At 37.5% G+C, this 17,374-nt stretch overlaps 1 protein-coding gene across 3 annotated transcripts in view; it reads left to right on the top strand.

The window, feature by feature from the left end:
* LOC106089753 (probable serine/threonine-protein kinase DDB_G0282963) overlaps window positions 1-17,374 on the top strand; it is a 175,148-nt gene that overhangs the window by 51,123 nt on the left and 106,651 nt on the right. For all 3 annotated transcript variants that reach the window (XM_013255722.2, XM_059364326.1, XM_059364325.1), the window contains exon 4: window positions 10,848-11,024. The gene's annotated coding sequence lies outside the window, so the exon portion shown is untranslated. The remainder of the gene's footprint in view (window positions 1-10,847; window positions 11,025-17,374) is intronic.

Below are 17,374 nucleotides of genomic sequence, written 5' to 3'. Positions count from 1 at the left end.
GGGTTGTTCTTTCGATTCTTCCACGGTGTGTGTTCTTCGGAAATCATTTTTCTGATTTCTGACTTGAGGTTGTTTGTCAGAAATACAAGATTTTCAAGAAGCGCGCACCGGTTTGTAAGCGATTGGCCAGCTGATCGGACCCTGCACTAACAAGAGAATGTTCTTTTTTCGCAAGGACGGTTCGTATATGGAATCGACTTCCGGCGGATGGTTTTCCCTCTACTTACGACATCCAGAAATACAAAGCAAGTGTCCATTAACACTACTGCCTTGTTCCCCCCTCCTATCCTCTCCAACGCAATGCACTGCAGGTATAGGGGACATAACTTGCGTGTTGATTGATTGAAAAAAAAAAAAACGGACAAACATATATTGGGTTGCCCAAAAAGTAATTGCGGATTTTCGTTGACAAATTTTTTCACAGCTTGTGACTCTGTAATTGCATTCTTCTGTCAGTTATCAGCTGTTACTTTTAGCTTGCTTTAGAAAAAAACGTGTAAAAAAGTATATTTGATTAAAGTTCATTCTAAGTTTTATTAAAAATGAATTTACTTTCTTTTAAAAAATCCGCAATTACTTTTTGGGCAACCCAATATATGGAAGCTATTGGGTTGCCCAAAAAGTTACTTTTAGCTTGCTTTAGAAAAAAAGTGTAAAAAAGTATATTTGATAAAAGTTCATTCTAAGTTTTAATAAAAATGAATTTACTTTCTTTTAAAAAATCCGCAATTACTTTTTGGGCAACCCAATATATCCAAATCTGAACAAATTTTTTCCAATTTCAATAGGCTTCGTTTCTAGGCCCAAGAAAATGATTGTGCCGAATTTGAAGATGATCGGATGAAATTAGCGACCAGTACTTTGTACACAAACTAACATGGACAGACAGACAGACAAACATACAGACAGACGGACAGACAGACAGACAAACATACAGACAGACGGACAGACAGACATAGCTAAATCGAATCAGAAAGGGTATACATATTAATGGATCTATCTTCTTCTTCTATCTTGCTTCCGGGTGTTACAAACAAATTCATTTCATAGTAGGGTATAAAAATGGTGTGGCAGCTATGTAAAAACTTCTCCCCACTGCGGCACGCTGTTCGAACTCGCCTATAATAAGGAGGCCTCTTATCGTTGAGCTTAAACTTGATATGTGAGAAGTTTGCCCCTGTTCCTTAATGGAATGTTCATGGGCAAATTTGCATTTGCATATCTTAAAATAGATAATATTTGGGCCAATTGTATTCCCAACCGACCTATATCGATAAGAAGCGTTTGTGATAAATTTCAAGTGGTTAGCTGCACTCATTTTAGAGTTGTCGTGCTTTCGGCAGGCGGATAGACAAACAAACAAAAGGACGGACAGACGGAATTTTATGTAGACGGACATACAGACGGACGGGCATACAAACGGACGGACATGTAAACAGGCGGACATACAGACAGACGGACATACAGACAAAAGGACGCACATATAGACGGACGGACATAGAGACAGACGGACGGCCATTCAAACAGACGGACATACAGACAGACGGACGGCCATACAAACATACGGACATACAGACAGACTAAGGGTCGGATATACAGACGGATGGTCATACAAACGGACGGTCGTACAAACGGACGGACATATAGACGGACGGACATACAGACGGACGGACATACAGGCGGACGGTCATACAAACGGACGGACATATAGACGGACGGCCATACAAACAGACGGACATACAGACGGACGGTCGTACAAACGGACGGACATATAGACGGACGGACATACAGACGGACGGATATACAGACGGACGGACATACAGACGGACGGATATACAAACGGACGGACATACAGGCGGACGGTCATACAAACGGACGGACATATAGACGGACGGACGGCCATACAAACAGACAGACATACAGACGGACGGTCGTACAAACGGACGGACATATAGACGGACGGACATACAGACGGACGGACATACAGACGGACGGACATACAGGAGGACGGTCATACAAACGGACGGACATACAGACGGACAGATGTGTAAACGGACGGGCATACAGACAGACTGAGGGCCGGATATACAGACGGATGGTCATACAAACGGACGGACATATAGACGGACGGACATACAGACGGCCGGACATACAGACGGCCGGACATACAGACGGACGGACAGACATATAAACAGACGGACGGATATACAAACGGACGGACATACATACAGACAAACGGTCGCTTATACGGGCGGGCGGACATACAGGCGAGCGGACAGACGGATATGGCTAGATCGATTTCACATATTTTCTAAAACTAAACAACTCTAGCATCCTTTTCTCGTTTAAATTTTTGAAAACAAGTAATTTTTTAACATTTGATTAGATTGGCGTGTTGTTATTATATAATGACACATTTATTTATTTGTTCTCTTGCAACACATTTCCTTTAATTATGCGAGGGAAATGAAAACTTTTATTACAAATAAAAATATTGTGTTTTTTCTCTATTGTATAGAGGAAAAAAAGCAAGCGAATAAAGGTAGAACACAACAAAATCAAATGAAATGAAAAACACTTTCCCCTTGAATGCCGCAGCTTTCAAGACTTGTTGTTGTTGTTATTTTTGCAGCTAAACATTTAAATGTGGTGGCAAATATAATTCCCATAGACGCTGACTGACGCACGTTTATTGGGAGTACTGGTAGTAGTTACTCGACTTACTTCCCAATAGGCGCATTTTTAGCGATCCAATGGCTAACGGGAGGCAAATGGGTTTGGTGGCAATTGTCTGCATTTTATGGGTTACGCAAATAAGCGAACTTTTGTTATGGTTATTGTTAGTTGAACGCTTGAACAATATTTTTCTTTATTGATTAGTTGGCGTTTTAAGCATGCATGTCGTTCGCATTTTATAAACCAATATTTATTGGGTTGCCCAAAAAGTAAATGCGGATTTTTTAAAAGAAAGTAAATGCATTTTTAATAAAACTTAGAATGAACTTAACCAAATATACTTTTTTTACACTTTTTTCTAAAGCAAACTAAAAGTAACAGCTGATAACTGACAGAAGAAAGAATGCAATTACAGAGTCACAAGCTGTGAAAAAATTTGTCAACGCCGACTATATTAAAAATCCGCAATTACTTTTTGGGCAACACAATATAAATAAAAATGATTAGGCAGTTAAAATTTTGATGAAAATTTAAATTTACAATTTTTTTTTTTTTTAAATTTTAATTTTATGAAAAAATAACCGGGACCGCTCCGCAGAGCCTGAACGCTCTTGTACCTTTTTTTGAGCCCTGTATTGTAATGGTCGACATATAAATCCCGTTGTCGTTGAGTTTTAAGATGGGGACAACTCGCCCCAAATGTGGATATCGAATTCATGTAATTGAAGCGCAGAGGTAAGAAAATCCGCCAATGATGCTAAACGCGTGGATTCAAATCCTGGCGAGGAAATTGGAACCATTTTAAGTGGTGGTTGTCCCCTCCTAACGTCGGCGACATATGTGAGGTACTATTCAATGCATAGAAGTCATGTAAAAACTTCTCGCCATGGATGTTTTGCGCTGCGGGACGCCGTTGGGACTCGGAGGTCCTAAAAAGGAGGTCCTTTACCATTGAGCTTAAACATTGATATGTGAGAAGTTTGTCCCTGTGTTTTTGTGATATGTTAATGGACAAATTTTTGCTCTACTCCCTTATACCTTTCTTTGGACTCCAATATTATAGTGGGTATGTTCGGTAGGCCCTATGTGCCCCATATTAACACAGTCGGTAAATAAGTTCTGTTTCATTTGAGCAAAATATCGTCGTGATTGGTCTATATATCCATTTGACGGGGAGCGCTTTTTAGGGGTGGGATGGTACCTCAGACATTTCGCCCAAATATGGATGGTCAATTCGTGCTCTACTCGCAAATATCTTCCATTTAATCCCAAAATTGTCATGGTCCATAAATATGTACGGGTTGGAGGGCGCTTTGGGGTTGGGTCGGGTACTCTGCCATTTGCTCTAAAAATAGGTATCGAATTCACCACGCGAAAAATATGTTAATACCCTATGTACCCCGAACCCCGAACAATTTGTTTATCTACTTCCAAACACCATACTCTTTATTTGTACCATATAGCCTATTTAAGGGAGTTTTGGGGTCGGGGCGGACCTATGTACCCTGAAACCCGAAGAATTTGTTTATCTACTTCCAAACCCTATACTCTTTATTTGTACCATATAGTCTATTGAAGGGGGTTTTGGGGTCGGGGCGGACCAAATTGTTAATATCAAGTTTTACTCTACTCTCTAATATTTTTCATTTGAGTTCCATATTGTCCCGATCGATTCACTTTTATTTTTGCGTGGTGCTTTTGGCCTAAGGGGGAGGGTCCACCCCCTTACGATATCAACAAATTCTATAGCCTATTGCTCCTTCCAGACCATATTCCTAATCTATTCCCTAATACCATTCATTTGATTCCCATATTGTCCGGATCGGCCCACTTTTATTTTTGCGTAGTGCTTTTGGATAAAGGGGAGGGTCCGCCTCCTTACGATGTCAACAAATTCTATAGCCTATTTCTCCTTCCAGACCATGGTGCTTTTGGGTAAAGGGGGACCCTCCCCTCCTTACGATATCAACAAATTCTATAGCCTATTTTTCCTTCCAGACCATATTCATAATCTTTTTCTTAATACCATTCATTTGAGTCCCATATTGTCCCGATTGGTCCACTTTTATTTTTGGGTGGTGCTGTTGGATAAAGGGGAGGGTCCGCCTCCTTACGATATCAACAAATTCTATAGCCTATTTCTCCTTCCAGACCATATTCATAATCTTCTCCCTAATACCATTCATTTGATTCCCATATTGTCCGGATCGGTCCACTTTTATTTTTGCGTAGTGCTTTTGGGTAAAGGGGGACCCGTCGCTCCTTACGATATCAACAAATTCTATAGCCTATTTCTCCTTCCAGACCATATTCATAATATTTTTCTTAATACCATTCATTTGAGTCCCATATGTCCCGATTGGTCCACTTTTATTTTTGGGTGGTGCTGTTGGATAAAGGGGAAGGTCAGCCTCCTTACGATATAAACAAATTCTATAGCCTATTTCTCCTTTTAGGTAAAGGGGAGTGTCCGCCTCCTTAAGATATCAACAAATTCTGTAGTCTATTTCTCCTTCCAGACCATATTCATAATCTTCTTCCTAATACCATTTACTTGAGTCCCATATTGTCCCGATTAGGTCCACTTTTATATCAAACAAGTAAAAGCGTGCTAAGTTCGGCCAGGCCGAATCTTGGCCGAATCCGCAGCGCAATTCCTATATTTTAGTTTTCTTTATTCAAAAGATCGATAGGTGGTCATAACAAAGATAAGTGCAGTATGATCAATTTTGACCACTCTGCCCTCTTTCTGTTCATGTTGGCTTCTCCAAATTAGCGCCACCGACTTGTTGTTTTCAATTGGATCAAGTGAATCCAATAGAAAACAGCGAGTAGATGGCGCTTATCTAAATGTTAGTGCTGTTCGCTTAGAGTGCCATGTAAATGACTATATGACTACCTATTAAATAGTCATCATTTAGTCGTTTTTAAATCCAATCAAATTGCAATATAAAAAGATTTTCTGTGGTAAAGTACAGATTTGCCGATACTTTTGAAAACAAGTGTTGTCCAGCAACACGTCGTTTGAACTTGTCTGGAAAAATAAGGCCCTTTATCGATGAGCTAAAAATGATGGCAATCTTAACGTTAAGGTTTGCAACGCCTCCTATCACGCTGAACGTCATAGTTTTGGGGGTATGGCGGCCTATATCTATTTGTGTCCCCAGGGGTGAGGTGGTCCGCTAGATATATTGGGTTGCCCAAAAAGTAATTGCGGGTTTTTTAAAAGAAAGTAAATGCATTTTTATTAAAACTTAGAATGAACTTTTAATCAAATATACTTTTTTTACACTTTTTTTCTAAAGCAAGCTAAAAGTAACAGCTGATAACTGACAGAAGAAAGAATGCAATTACAGAGTCACAAGCAGTGAAAAAATTTGTCAATGCCGTCTATATGAAAAATCCGCAATTACTTTTTGGGCAACCCAATATATCTATCCCTAAACAGTTCAATCATAACGAACTAACAGGACACTGCGTGATTTAATTAATAATGTAGGCCCCCATACTTCAAAAATTATTTTGCTCATATGAGCAGAATAAAGATTTTAGATTCGCAGTCCAAAACCGCATAGCTTTCATTTGGAACCCATATTATAATGATTGGTGTATACAGACCAGTTGTTTGGTGGAGGGCGCCAATAGGAGAGTTGTGCGCCACACCCCATCTAACACTTGAGCACAAATTTGATTGACGCACTCCACTCAAAAATATCCATCACTTGATCCCCCATTGTTCATATTCGTAGTCTACTCCCAAATACCTTTAATTTGAGTCCTATATTGATATGTATGTCCAATAGGTTTGTTTGGGCAGTTTTTGACGTATTCGTATTCGATCGTATTCTACTCTCCAAAAACTTTCAATTGTCCTTAGCGGTTCACTTTTGATTTTGGGGTAACGGGGGAGGGTCCGCCCCATTTCAATATCAACAAATTATATTGCCTATACCTCCTTCCTGACCATATTTTTAATCTACTCCCGAATACCTTTCATTTGAGTCCCATATTGTCATTGTAGTACAATAAACCTATTTTAGGAGGTTTTAGGGTCGGGGCGTCCCCCAGTTAATTGGACCCAATTTTTAATATGAAATTCGTAGTCTACTCCTGAATACCTTTCATTTGAGTCCCATATTGTCGCGATCGGCCAACTTTTATTTTTGGGTCGCACTTTTGGGGTAAGGGGGAGAGTCCGCCCCCTTTTTTATATATTGAAATATGTTTACAATTTTATAAAAATTTGTATAAAAATATATTTCATTGCAGTTTGAAAGTTTTGTGATTGGCATGAACAAATTTGATTTTCAAGGGAAATTTTGAAAAGAATGTTTGCTTTTTTATGATAAATTGGATTTTTATGAAAGCTTTATTTGAAATTAAAATTTTATAAAAAAAATTCTTCAAAACTCCATGTTTGCAGAAAATATTTTAAAATCTGATTATTTTCATTTAAAATTACGTTTTAATTTGTTTTTTCATTGATTTCAATGTCCATACAAAATCAAGCAATGTTGACCCTTTTATTAAGCTCTCCTCCCTTTCATATGCGTTGCATAAAATTAAACAAAAGCATTGGCAATCATTTTCTGTGGTTTGATCTCGAAACGAGAATTAATGAGAATTGGCGTTGGTTGGATATACAAACCATCATCCTATTGTTATATTTGTGGTCAATATAAAAGAGGAAATCAAATGAAATTGGTAATTTTTTGAGAATTAATCCAATTACCGAGAAGAGGGAGAGAATTTAATTAAATGTTAAATACGACATTATATGAATAAATGAAAAATAATGGTTCGGGAGCTGTTTGTGTAGTGAAGTTAATTAAAATGAATACAATAAATTTATGGAGATTTTTGTTTAATATACTGGCAGAGTTTTGTAAATTTTATAAATAAATAAAATTACTTGTATAACATTTTTATTTATAATTATTTTATTTTGTTGCTATGTTTACCCTGGATATGGTTCATAATTAAATTGTTATACCCTCCACCATAGGATGGGGGTATACTAATTTCGTCCTTCTGTTTGCGAAAAATGCGTCTGAGACCCCATAAAGTATATATATTCTTGATCGTCTTGTCATTTAAAGTTGCTCTAGCCATGTCCGTCCGTCTGTCTGTCGAAAGCACGCTAACTATTGAAGGAGTAAAGCTAGTCGCTTGAAATTTTGCACAAATACCTTTTATTAGTGTAGGTCGGTTGGTATTGTAAATATTGGGTTGACCAAAAAGTAATTGCGGATTTTTTAAAAGAAAGTAAATGCATTTTTAATAAAACTATGAATGAACTTTAATCAAATATACTTTTTTTTACACTTTTTTTCTAAAGCAAGCTAAAAGTAACAGCTGATAACTGACAGAAGAAAGAATGCAATTACAGAGTCACAAGCTGTGAAAAAATTTGTCAAAAATTTGGTATCACAACTACGCTAAGTATGATTCAATTCGGTCCATGTTTTGATATAGCTGCCATATAAACCGATCTGGGTTTTGACTTCTTGAGCCTCTAGAGGGCGCAATTCTCTTGCGATTTAACTGAAATTTTGCACGTAATGCTTTGGTATCACATTCAACAACTGTGCTAAGTATGGCTCAAATCGGTTCATAATCTGGTATAGCTGTCATATAAACCGATCTTGGATCTTGACTTCTTGAGCCAATAGAGTGCGCAATTCTCATCCGATTTGGCTGAAATTTTGCATGAGGTGTTTTGTTTTGATTTCCAATAACTGTGTTAAGTATGGCGTAAATCAATATAGAACCTGATATAGCTGCCATATAAACTGATCTGGGATCTTGACTTCTTGAACCTCTAGAGGGCGCAATTCTCATCCAATTTGGTTGAAATTTTGTACAACGGCTTCTCTCATGATTCTCAACATACGTGTCTAATATGGTCTGAATCGATCAATAGCTTGATACAGCTCCTATATAAACCTATCTCCCATGTTGCTTCTTGGGCCCCTTCTTTGCGCAATTCTTATCCGAATGAACTGAAATATTACACAATGACTTCTACTATGTTCAGCATTTATTTATGGTCCGGCGTTAAATTCGGCCGGACCGAACTTTGGATACCCATCAACTCGGGTATATATGTAAACCACCTTTCGTCAAAATCCGGTGAAAAATGCATACCTTATGCCCCATAGCAGCTATATCGAAATATGTTCCGATTTGGACCAAATGCTAAGTAGTACAAGTCATTGTTCAATTGTGTATAATAATATATTGGTCTTTTTGGAAGCTATATCTAAAAATTAACCGATCTGAACCATATACGACACGTATTTCGAAAAGCCTAACAAAAGTCACTGTGCCAAATTTCAGTGAAATCGGGTTACAAATGCGCCTTTTATGGAACCAAGCCTTTAAATCGAGATATCGGTCTATATGACAGCTATATCCAAATCTGGACCGATTTGGGCCAAGTTTCAGAAAAATTTCGTAGAGCCTAACACAACTCACTGTCATAAATTTCGGCGAAATCGCACAATAAATGCGCCTTTTATGACCCCCAAACCTTAAATCGAAAGATCGGTCTTTAAATCTGTACCGATCTAGGCCGAATTGAGGAAGGATGTCGAAGGGCCTAACACAATTCACCGTCCCAAATTTCGGCGACATCGAACAATAAATGCGCCTCTTATGGGCCCAAAACCTTAAATCGAGAGATCGGTCTATATGACAGCTATATTCAAATCTGGTCCGATCTGGTCCAAATTGAAGAAGGGTGTCGAAGGGCCTACTGCAACTCACTGTTCCAAATTTCGACGACTTTGGACAATAAATGCGCCTTTTATGGGACCAAAACCTTAAATCGAGAGATCGGTCTGTATGACAACTATATTTAAATCTGGAGCGATTGAGGAAGGATGTCGAAGAGCCTAACACAACTCACTGCCCCATATTTCGGCAAAATTTCACAATAAATGCGCCTTTTGTGGGCGCAAGACCTTAAATCGAGAGATCGGTCTATATGGCAGCTATATCCAAATCTGAATCTGGGTCAAATTGAAGTTAGATGTCGAAGGGCCTAACGCAACTCACTGCCCCAAATTTCGGCAAAATTTGACAATAAATGCGCCTTTTGTTGGCCCAAGACCTTAAATCGAGAGATCCGTCTATAGGGCAGCTATATCCAAATCTGAACCAATCTGGGCCAAATTGAAGAAGGATATCGAAGGGCCTGACATAATTCACGGACAATAAATGTGGCTCTACTGGGCCTAAGACCGCAAATAGGCGGATCGGTCGATATGGCCCATCTTTGAACTTTGATCTGCTTATGGACAAAAAAAGAATCTGTGCAAAGTCTCAGCTCAATATCTCTATTTTTAAAGATATATTTTTAGGGTCAGAGATGGATATGTCGATGTGTTGCAAACGGAATGACAAAATGAATATACCCCCATCCTTCGGTGATGGGTATAAAAATTGCGCGCAATTACCAAGTGGGCCGCCCCAAAACCAAAACCGTCCCAAGTGGGCATATTTGACGAACATGATAATATTAGACTCAAATAAAACGGCATTCGCGAGTACACTACGAATATGATATTAAAAATCAGGTACAAGTGATAGGATGTTGCCTTCCCCTCAAAGCACCTTCCAAAATGTGAATATTTTTCAATCATGGCTATATGGAGTTCAATAAAAGGTATTTGGTAGTAGATAGACAAATTGTACTGGGGAGGTGCATATGGTAGTAAATAAGAAACTTATTTTTCGCGTGGTGCTAATGAAGGCGCAGCAGAGCGGGGCCGGGTACAGCTAGTTATTTTATATATTTTGATTTGTTAATATTTTTATACATTATTTTTTAAGTATTTTTTCCATTTTTATCAGGTTTAGTTTTCCAATCTTTTTTATACTTATTTTGTATATATTAATATTTTATATTTTTCTACTTTTCGGTTTTTTTTTTAATTTTTATTGTTTTTTTGTAACTTTAATTTTTTTATTGAATTTGTATTTCTTTATATTAATATATATTTTGTGTATTTTTAATAAACTGTTTATATTTTGTTACAGTTTTTTGTTTCAGCTGAACTTTGGCCCTTTTTATGCTTTTCTAAATTAATCATAAATTAATGCCACACACTTGCAATAATTAATGTTGATATCTTCAGTTTTTACTATCCTTCTTCATTTCTTTACAGATTGTTCAGAAACTGTTACTGTTATTGTTATTTGCAACAATAGTTCACAGCTGTCACCATTCGACAACGACAGCACTTCTACTCAGTCCGCAAGCCAAACAGCCAGCCAATCCAATTCAATTTCAATGAAAAGGAATTTTCACAAGGACATATTAATAAAATAACACCGACGACACGGTAAGTATTCAATGCTCTCACCTAATACCGATTCATTATCGTTAAATCCTGTGCCACCTCATGAAGTCAAACACGTTGTGTTGTGCAAAATGTGAAAGGGCAAAGGATATGAATGTAACATTCGAATATCCAAGCAGAAGAAGAAGAAAACGAAGAAGAAACCAACACCAACGAATTAGACGGTAATCTCTTTATATGGTGTAGATACCCTCTGACTTGAATTCCGTTCGAGTGCTTTTTGGTGCTCTCCATAGAAAATGTTTGTTTATTGTTATTTTTTTTTTCCTTCTTCCTTATTTTGGTGGTTATTTTAGGATATTTTCTTGTTTCCTCGTTTGGAAATGTCTGAATTTTATTCATTCTTTGTGTAGTTGTTAGAATTGGCAACAAGGTCACGTTTGTTAATAATGTTATTTCAATTTCCCAAGTGTGGATGGGTGTTTGAGTAGGTTAATGTGCTACAATCTAATTGCGGAATCTTGGGTTCAAGGGACTCACAAACCTTATGATTAATCAAATTTGTATTTCTAAAATAGAGAACAAATTCTAAATATTCTGGATATTTTTATAAAAAAATATTTTATAAAAGTGGTTAAAAAAAATTGTTAAATTGCTTAAAAAAAAATTGTTAAAAAAATTGTGTATTCTGTTTTTATTCATTATACAAAATTTGGCCAAGATTTTATATAAAATTTAATCGATATTTGATTTCATATAAAAATCACATTAAAAAAGTATTTTTATATCCACCACTATAGGATAGGGGGTATATTCTTTTAGTCATTCCATTTTCGACCCTACAAAGTACATATATTTCGGATCATTGTAAAATTCCAAAACGATTTAACGATTTTCGTGTGTCTGTCCGTCCGTGTGTCCTTCAATTCAGTAATCACGCTATTGTCTTTAAAAATTGAGATATTGAGTTGAAATTTTGCGCAGACTCGTATTTCTTCTATACACAGGTTAAGTTGTTGAATGGGCCACATCGGACTATATTTCGATATATCTACTATATATACCGATCTGGCGATTTAGTTTGTTAAGCCTATAATAGGCGCATTTATTACCGGATTTCCCTCAAATGCGGAATAGTGAGTTTTACTAGGCCCGTCAATATTTGTATTTGTATTTTTGTATTTTATTATGATAAAACCCATACAAAAGACAGTGTCTTATAAAGGGTGATTTTTTTGAGGTTAGGATTTTCATGCATTAGTATTTGACAGATCACGTGGGATTTCAGACATGGTGTCAAAGAGAAAGATGCTCAAAGAGAAAGATGAACACATTTCGAACCGAACACTGATTTTGGTAATAAAATTCAATGATTTGCAAGCGTTGCTCGTTAGTAAGTCTATTCATGATGAAATGTCAAAGCATACTGAGCATCTTTCTCTTTGACACCATGTCTGAAATCCCACGTGATCTGTCAAATACTAATGCATGAAAATCCTAACCTCAAAAAAATCACCCTTTACTTGTCTGGCAAAGTCAGATTCCCCGGTCTCTTCTACGCAAACCAAAAATGTATCTAACGATATCGTTAAAGGCCACGTGCATTTTATTCCTATGAGTTACATCACAACCGTAAAAAACCTCGCAAGAGTGTAATAGTTTCGGCAGAATAAATGTCCTAGCCAAAAGCATTCTTAATGACAAAGGGGTATACAGTCGACTCATATATAAGTTTCGTAAAACGCCGCAGGTCCTGCCCACTTTCATACTGACATGATTCTTCCATGAAAGTCTATCATCAAACTCCAAACCAAGGTTTCTTGCAGATGAAACAATCTCAATTGGGGCTCCAGCAATTGCCACATCAAGATTGGGCGGCATTGTCACCCGATTCCTACCAATTACAAGGCACTTTGACTTTGTTGGATTTAAAAGTAGTCCGTTGGCGTTTGCCCATGTGTTTATCCTACCCAAGTCATTATTTAGTCGAAGTACGCCATCGATCAGCCTCTTCGGCGAGGAGCTCATATACAGCTGTACGTCGTCGGCATACATATGAATACTAAAGTTGCGCAACTGTCCAGGGAGGTCATTGCTATATAAGGAAAAAAGGAGTGGGCCCAATACAGACCCCTGTGGAATACCTCTTGAGACTGGAAGATAACTAGAACAGCGGCTATCAACACATACCGATTGGCTTCTATTCGAAAGATAGGTATATATAAGATCCGTTGTTCTTTCTGAAAATTTTAAATAAATGTTTCAGTTTAAGGCAAAGTATATTGGGATCAACGGAAACAAATGCTTTCGAATGATCTAAAAGAACAAGAAAGGTAACTTTATCGCCGTCAATATCACTCCTTACATCTTCAACTATTGGGTTGCCCAAAAAGTAATTGCGGATTTTTCATATAGTCGGCGCTGACAAATTTTTTCACAGCTTGTGACTCTGTAATTGCATTCTTTCTTCTGTCAGTTATCAGCTTTTACTTTAAGCTTGCTTTAGAAAAAAAAGTGTAAAAAAAGTATATTTGATCAAAGTTCATTCTAAGTTTTATTAAAAATGCATTTACTTTCTTTTAAAAATCCCTAATTACTTTTTGGGCAACCCAATACTTTCAAAAGTGCAGTAGTGCAACTGTGCTTTGGCCGGAAACCAGATTGAAAATCTGTTAGCAGCGAATTATTCGCAATATATTCTGATATTTTCCGGTTGACTAGAGTCTCAAATATCTTAGAGACGTATGGAAGTATTGCTATTGGCCTAAATTCCTGGTTATTCTTTGGTATTGGGACTATCCTTGCCCGTTTCCAAGACTGTGGATAGCAACTCCTTAAAAAAATAATATTGTTAAAAAGATGGCACATATACGGAAGAATAAAGGGTAGAATTATCCTAAAAAATCTTGGGTCAATACCATCAGAACCAATGGCATTAGACTTAAACGATTCTACAGCGCTAACGATATCGCTTTGTTCAAAACGCTCAATATCAAAACGTAGGTCTGGTGAGGTGTTGTTACTACTATGGTTTACGTTACTAAATTCACTGTCGTAGAAATGTTTGGCTTAGGAAAAGATATATTCAAGAAACTCCTATTAATCTCATCTAAATCAACATGTCTATCAATTGATGCATTATCACTTCCTATTCCAATTGACTTAATATGTCTCCAAGTATCTTTTTTGAAATTAACGACTAAAATAAGCTATTTTCTTCGTCTTTATACAAGAAGTGGTCAGATTCCTCGCACGCTTGTAATGATTAAAGAGTTCAGGTGTTCTAAAACGCTTCCATCGAGAGTACGCACAATCTCTTTTACGTATCAATACTTTAATATCATTATCAAACCACTGATTCCCATTCGAAAAAACAGTTCGGGTCTTCATCGGAACACATTTGTCGAAAATCTGACTCACATTACGTTGAAGAAATGCAATCTGTTCATCTACGCAAGACATGCCATAAAGTTCCTGCCACTCAACGGTGTCAATTTCACAACCAAAAATGGTCCAGATTGGATCATATTTGGATATAGCTGCCATACAAACCGATCTGCCCAATTTGGGTCTTAGGCCTATAACAGTCGCATTTATTCTCCGACTTTGCTGAAATTTGGAGCAGTAAGCTGCTTTAAGACTCCCGAATATGGTCCAGATCGGACCAAATACGGTCCAGATCGCACCATATTTAGATATAGCTGTCATATAGATCGATCATCCGAATTAGGGCTTAATTATTGGGTTGCCCAAAAAGTAATTGCGGATTTTTTAAAAGAAAGTAAATGCATTTTTAATAAAACTTAGAATGAACTTGAATCAAATATACTTTTTTTACACTTTTTTTCTAAAGCAAGCTAAAATTAACAGCTGATAACTGACAGAAGAAAGAATGCAATTACAGAGTCACAAGCTGTGAAAAAATTTGTCAACGCCGACTATATGAAAAATCCGCAAGTACTTTTTGGGCAACCCAATACATGAACGCCGCACTTATTACCCGATTTCGCTGAAATTTCGAACTGTTACTCTTTTTGAGATTCTCGGCAACTGAACCAAATATGATTAAGATCGAACTATATTTGGATATTAGCCGAAACGGGCCCGCTCCGCTGCGCCTTTTTTAACTCTCTAAAATTTTTTTAGGGTGGGGACACTTCGTCCTGAATGCGGTTATCGAACTCGTGCCATTGTAGCCTATGACGCTGAACGCGTTCGAGAATATCGAACAAAGCGGTGTTTATCCCCTCCTAATATTGGCGACATTTGCGAGGTACAATGCCGTGCATGGTCATTTAAAAAATGTTCCTCAAAGAAGTATCGAACTGCGGGACGCCTTTCGGACTTGGCTATAAGAAAAGGTCCCTTATCATTGAGTTTAAACTTGAATCGGTAATCGGTGGTAATGTTCTTCCTTAGGGTAAAGTTCTCATTGGGAGAGGGATGGCACTTCACATATTTTGACTCAAATATGAATATGAAATTCGTGCTGCACCGCCAAATCCCTTTAATTTGAGTCCCATATTGCCATAGCCGGTAAATATGAATTGTTTGGAGGGCGTTTTGGGGCGGCCACCGGCACTTTGCAATGCAAATAGATAACGAATTCGTTCTTTATTTCCAACGGAAATGAAGTACAGTTTAGGGGGTGCTTTAGGGCGTACCCCAAAACACTTGGCTCCAAAATTGGATATCAATTCGTTTTTTACTCTCAAATACCTATCATTTGAGTCCCATATTATCATAATGGGTCAATTAACCCATTTGACGTATCTTTAGGAGAAAAAGCGCCACCTAGACTTGAACGCTAATTTTAATGTCATATTCGTAATCTACTCCCTATTATCTTTCATTTGAGTCCCATATATCCAAGGTCGGCTAATATGCCCATTTGGGGGTATTTGGGGGTGGGCGACCTCTCATTACTTGGACCTAATGTTTTATGCCATATTTGTAATCTACTGCCTAATACTTTTCATTTGAGTCCCACTTTTCATTAGAGTCCCATATTGACCATATTTGTAATCTACTGCATAATACTTTTCATTTGAGTCCCATATTGATTTCGAATATGTCTGTTTGGGGCAGTTTTGAGCTTGGGGCGGCCCGATGGGTACTTAGACTCAAATTTTAATAACATTTTCGCTTTCTAGTCTCTAATACCTTTTATTTGATACTTTTATTGTACCAATCGGCCGACTTTTGATTTTGGGTTGTGTTTTTGACATAAGGAGGAGGGTCCGTCCGCCTTCCGATACCGAAAAATTATATAGCCCATGTTTTTTTGCAGACCAACTTACACAATATGCGAACATTTCGAGAAAATCCGTTCTGCCGTTTTTTAGTCTATACGGAACAAAGTGCCATATATCCGTGATTGGCTAATGTGCCAATTCATATGCCAGATTCGTTATCTACTCCCCAATACTTTTCATTTGATACCCATATTGTCATTACCGGTCCATTTTTGATTTTGGGTGGTGTTTTTGGGGTAATGGTGGAGGGTCCGCCCCCATCCATTATAAATAAATTATAAAGCGTATTCCTACTTTCTGACCATATTGGTAATCTACTCCCGAATACCTTTCATTTGAGTCCCATATTGTTATGATCGTCAAATAAACCTATTTTAGGCGGTTTTGGGGCTGGGGCGGCCCCTCAGGTACTTGGACCCTGCTTTTATTATGAAATTCGTATTCTACTCTTGAATACCTTTCATTTGAATCTCATACTGTCCCGATCGGTACACTTTTGTTTTTGGGTAGTACTTTTGGGGAAAGGGGGAGGGTCCGCCGCCGTCCCCCCCCCCCCCCCCCCTGCCGATATCAAAAATTATATATTATTTTAGTCAACATATTACCGTTTATGTGTGTCAAAAGCAAAAGTATTTTGATTTTCATTAAAGCTCAGAGAAATTCTCATATTTTGCCACCGGTGACATTGATGAAATATTATTCATAAATTTTACCTACCTTACCTTTGTATCCTTTGGGGGTTTGTCACTCGTTGTGTTTCTCTACGGCATGTTGGCAGAACAAGGCTAAGATGGATATGATTATAGCTTTGAAAACCAGCACCACATTATCGTATACACCCATAATGACACATAATAAATTAATTTCCACTTGGATTTCATTGAAGGAGAAATTATTTTAGTTCAATGTTAATAACAGTGTTTAATCATTGAATTAATGTGCGCATAACAAACATCATTTATTTATTTATTAAGCGAAAACTAAGGTTGTAGTACAGGAGGAGGGTGGCTAGTTATACAAAGTTAAAAAACAAACAAGTAAAAGCGTACTAAGTTCGGTCGTACTGAATCTTGGAAACCCACCACCATGGATTCTGCTAAAATATGGGAGCTTTATCTGGTTATAGACCAATTTGAA

Source organism: Stomoxys calcitrans, chromosome 3 (genome assembly GCF_963082655.1).
Source record: "Stomoxys calcitrans chromosome 3, idStoCalc2.1, whole genome shotgun sequence".
NCBI classification, from domain to species: Eukaryota; Metazoa; Arthropoda; class Insecta; order Diptera; family Muscidae; genus Stomoxys; species Stomoxys calcitrans.
Note: the sequence above shows the minus strand (reverse complement) of the source record. Positions and strands in the feature narration are given on the sequence as shown.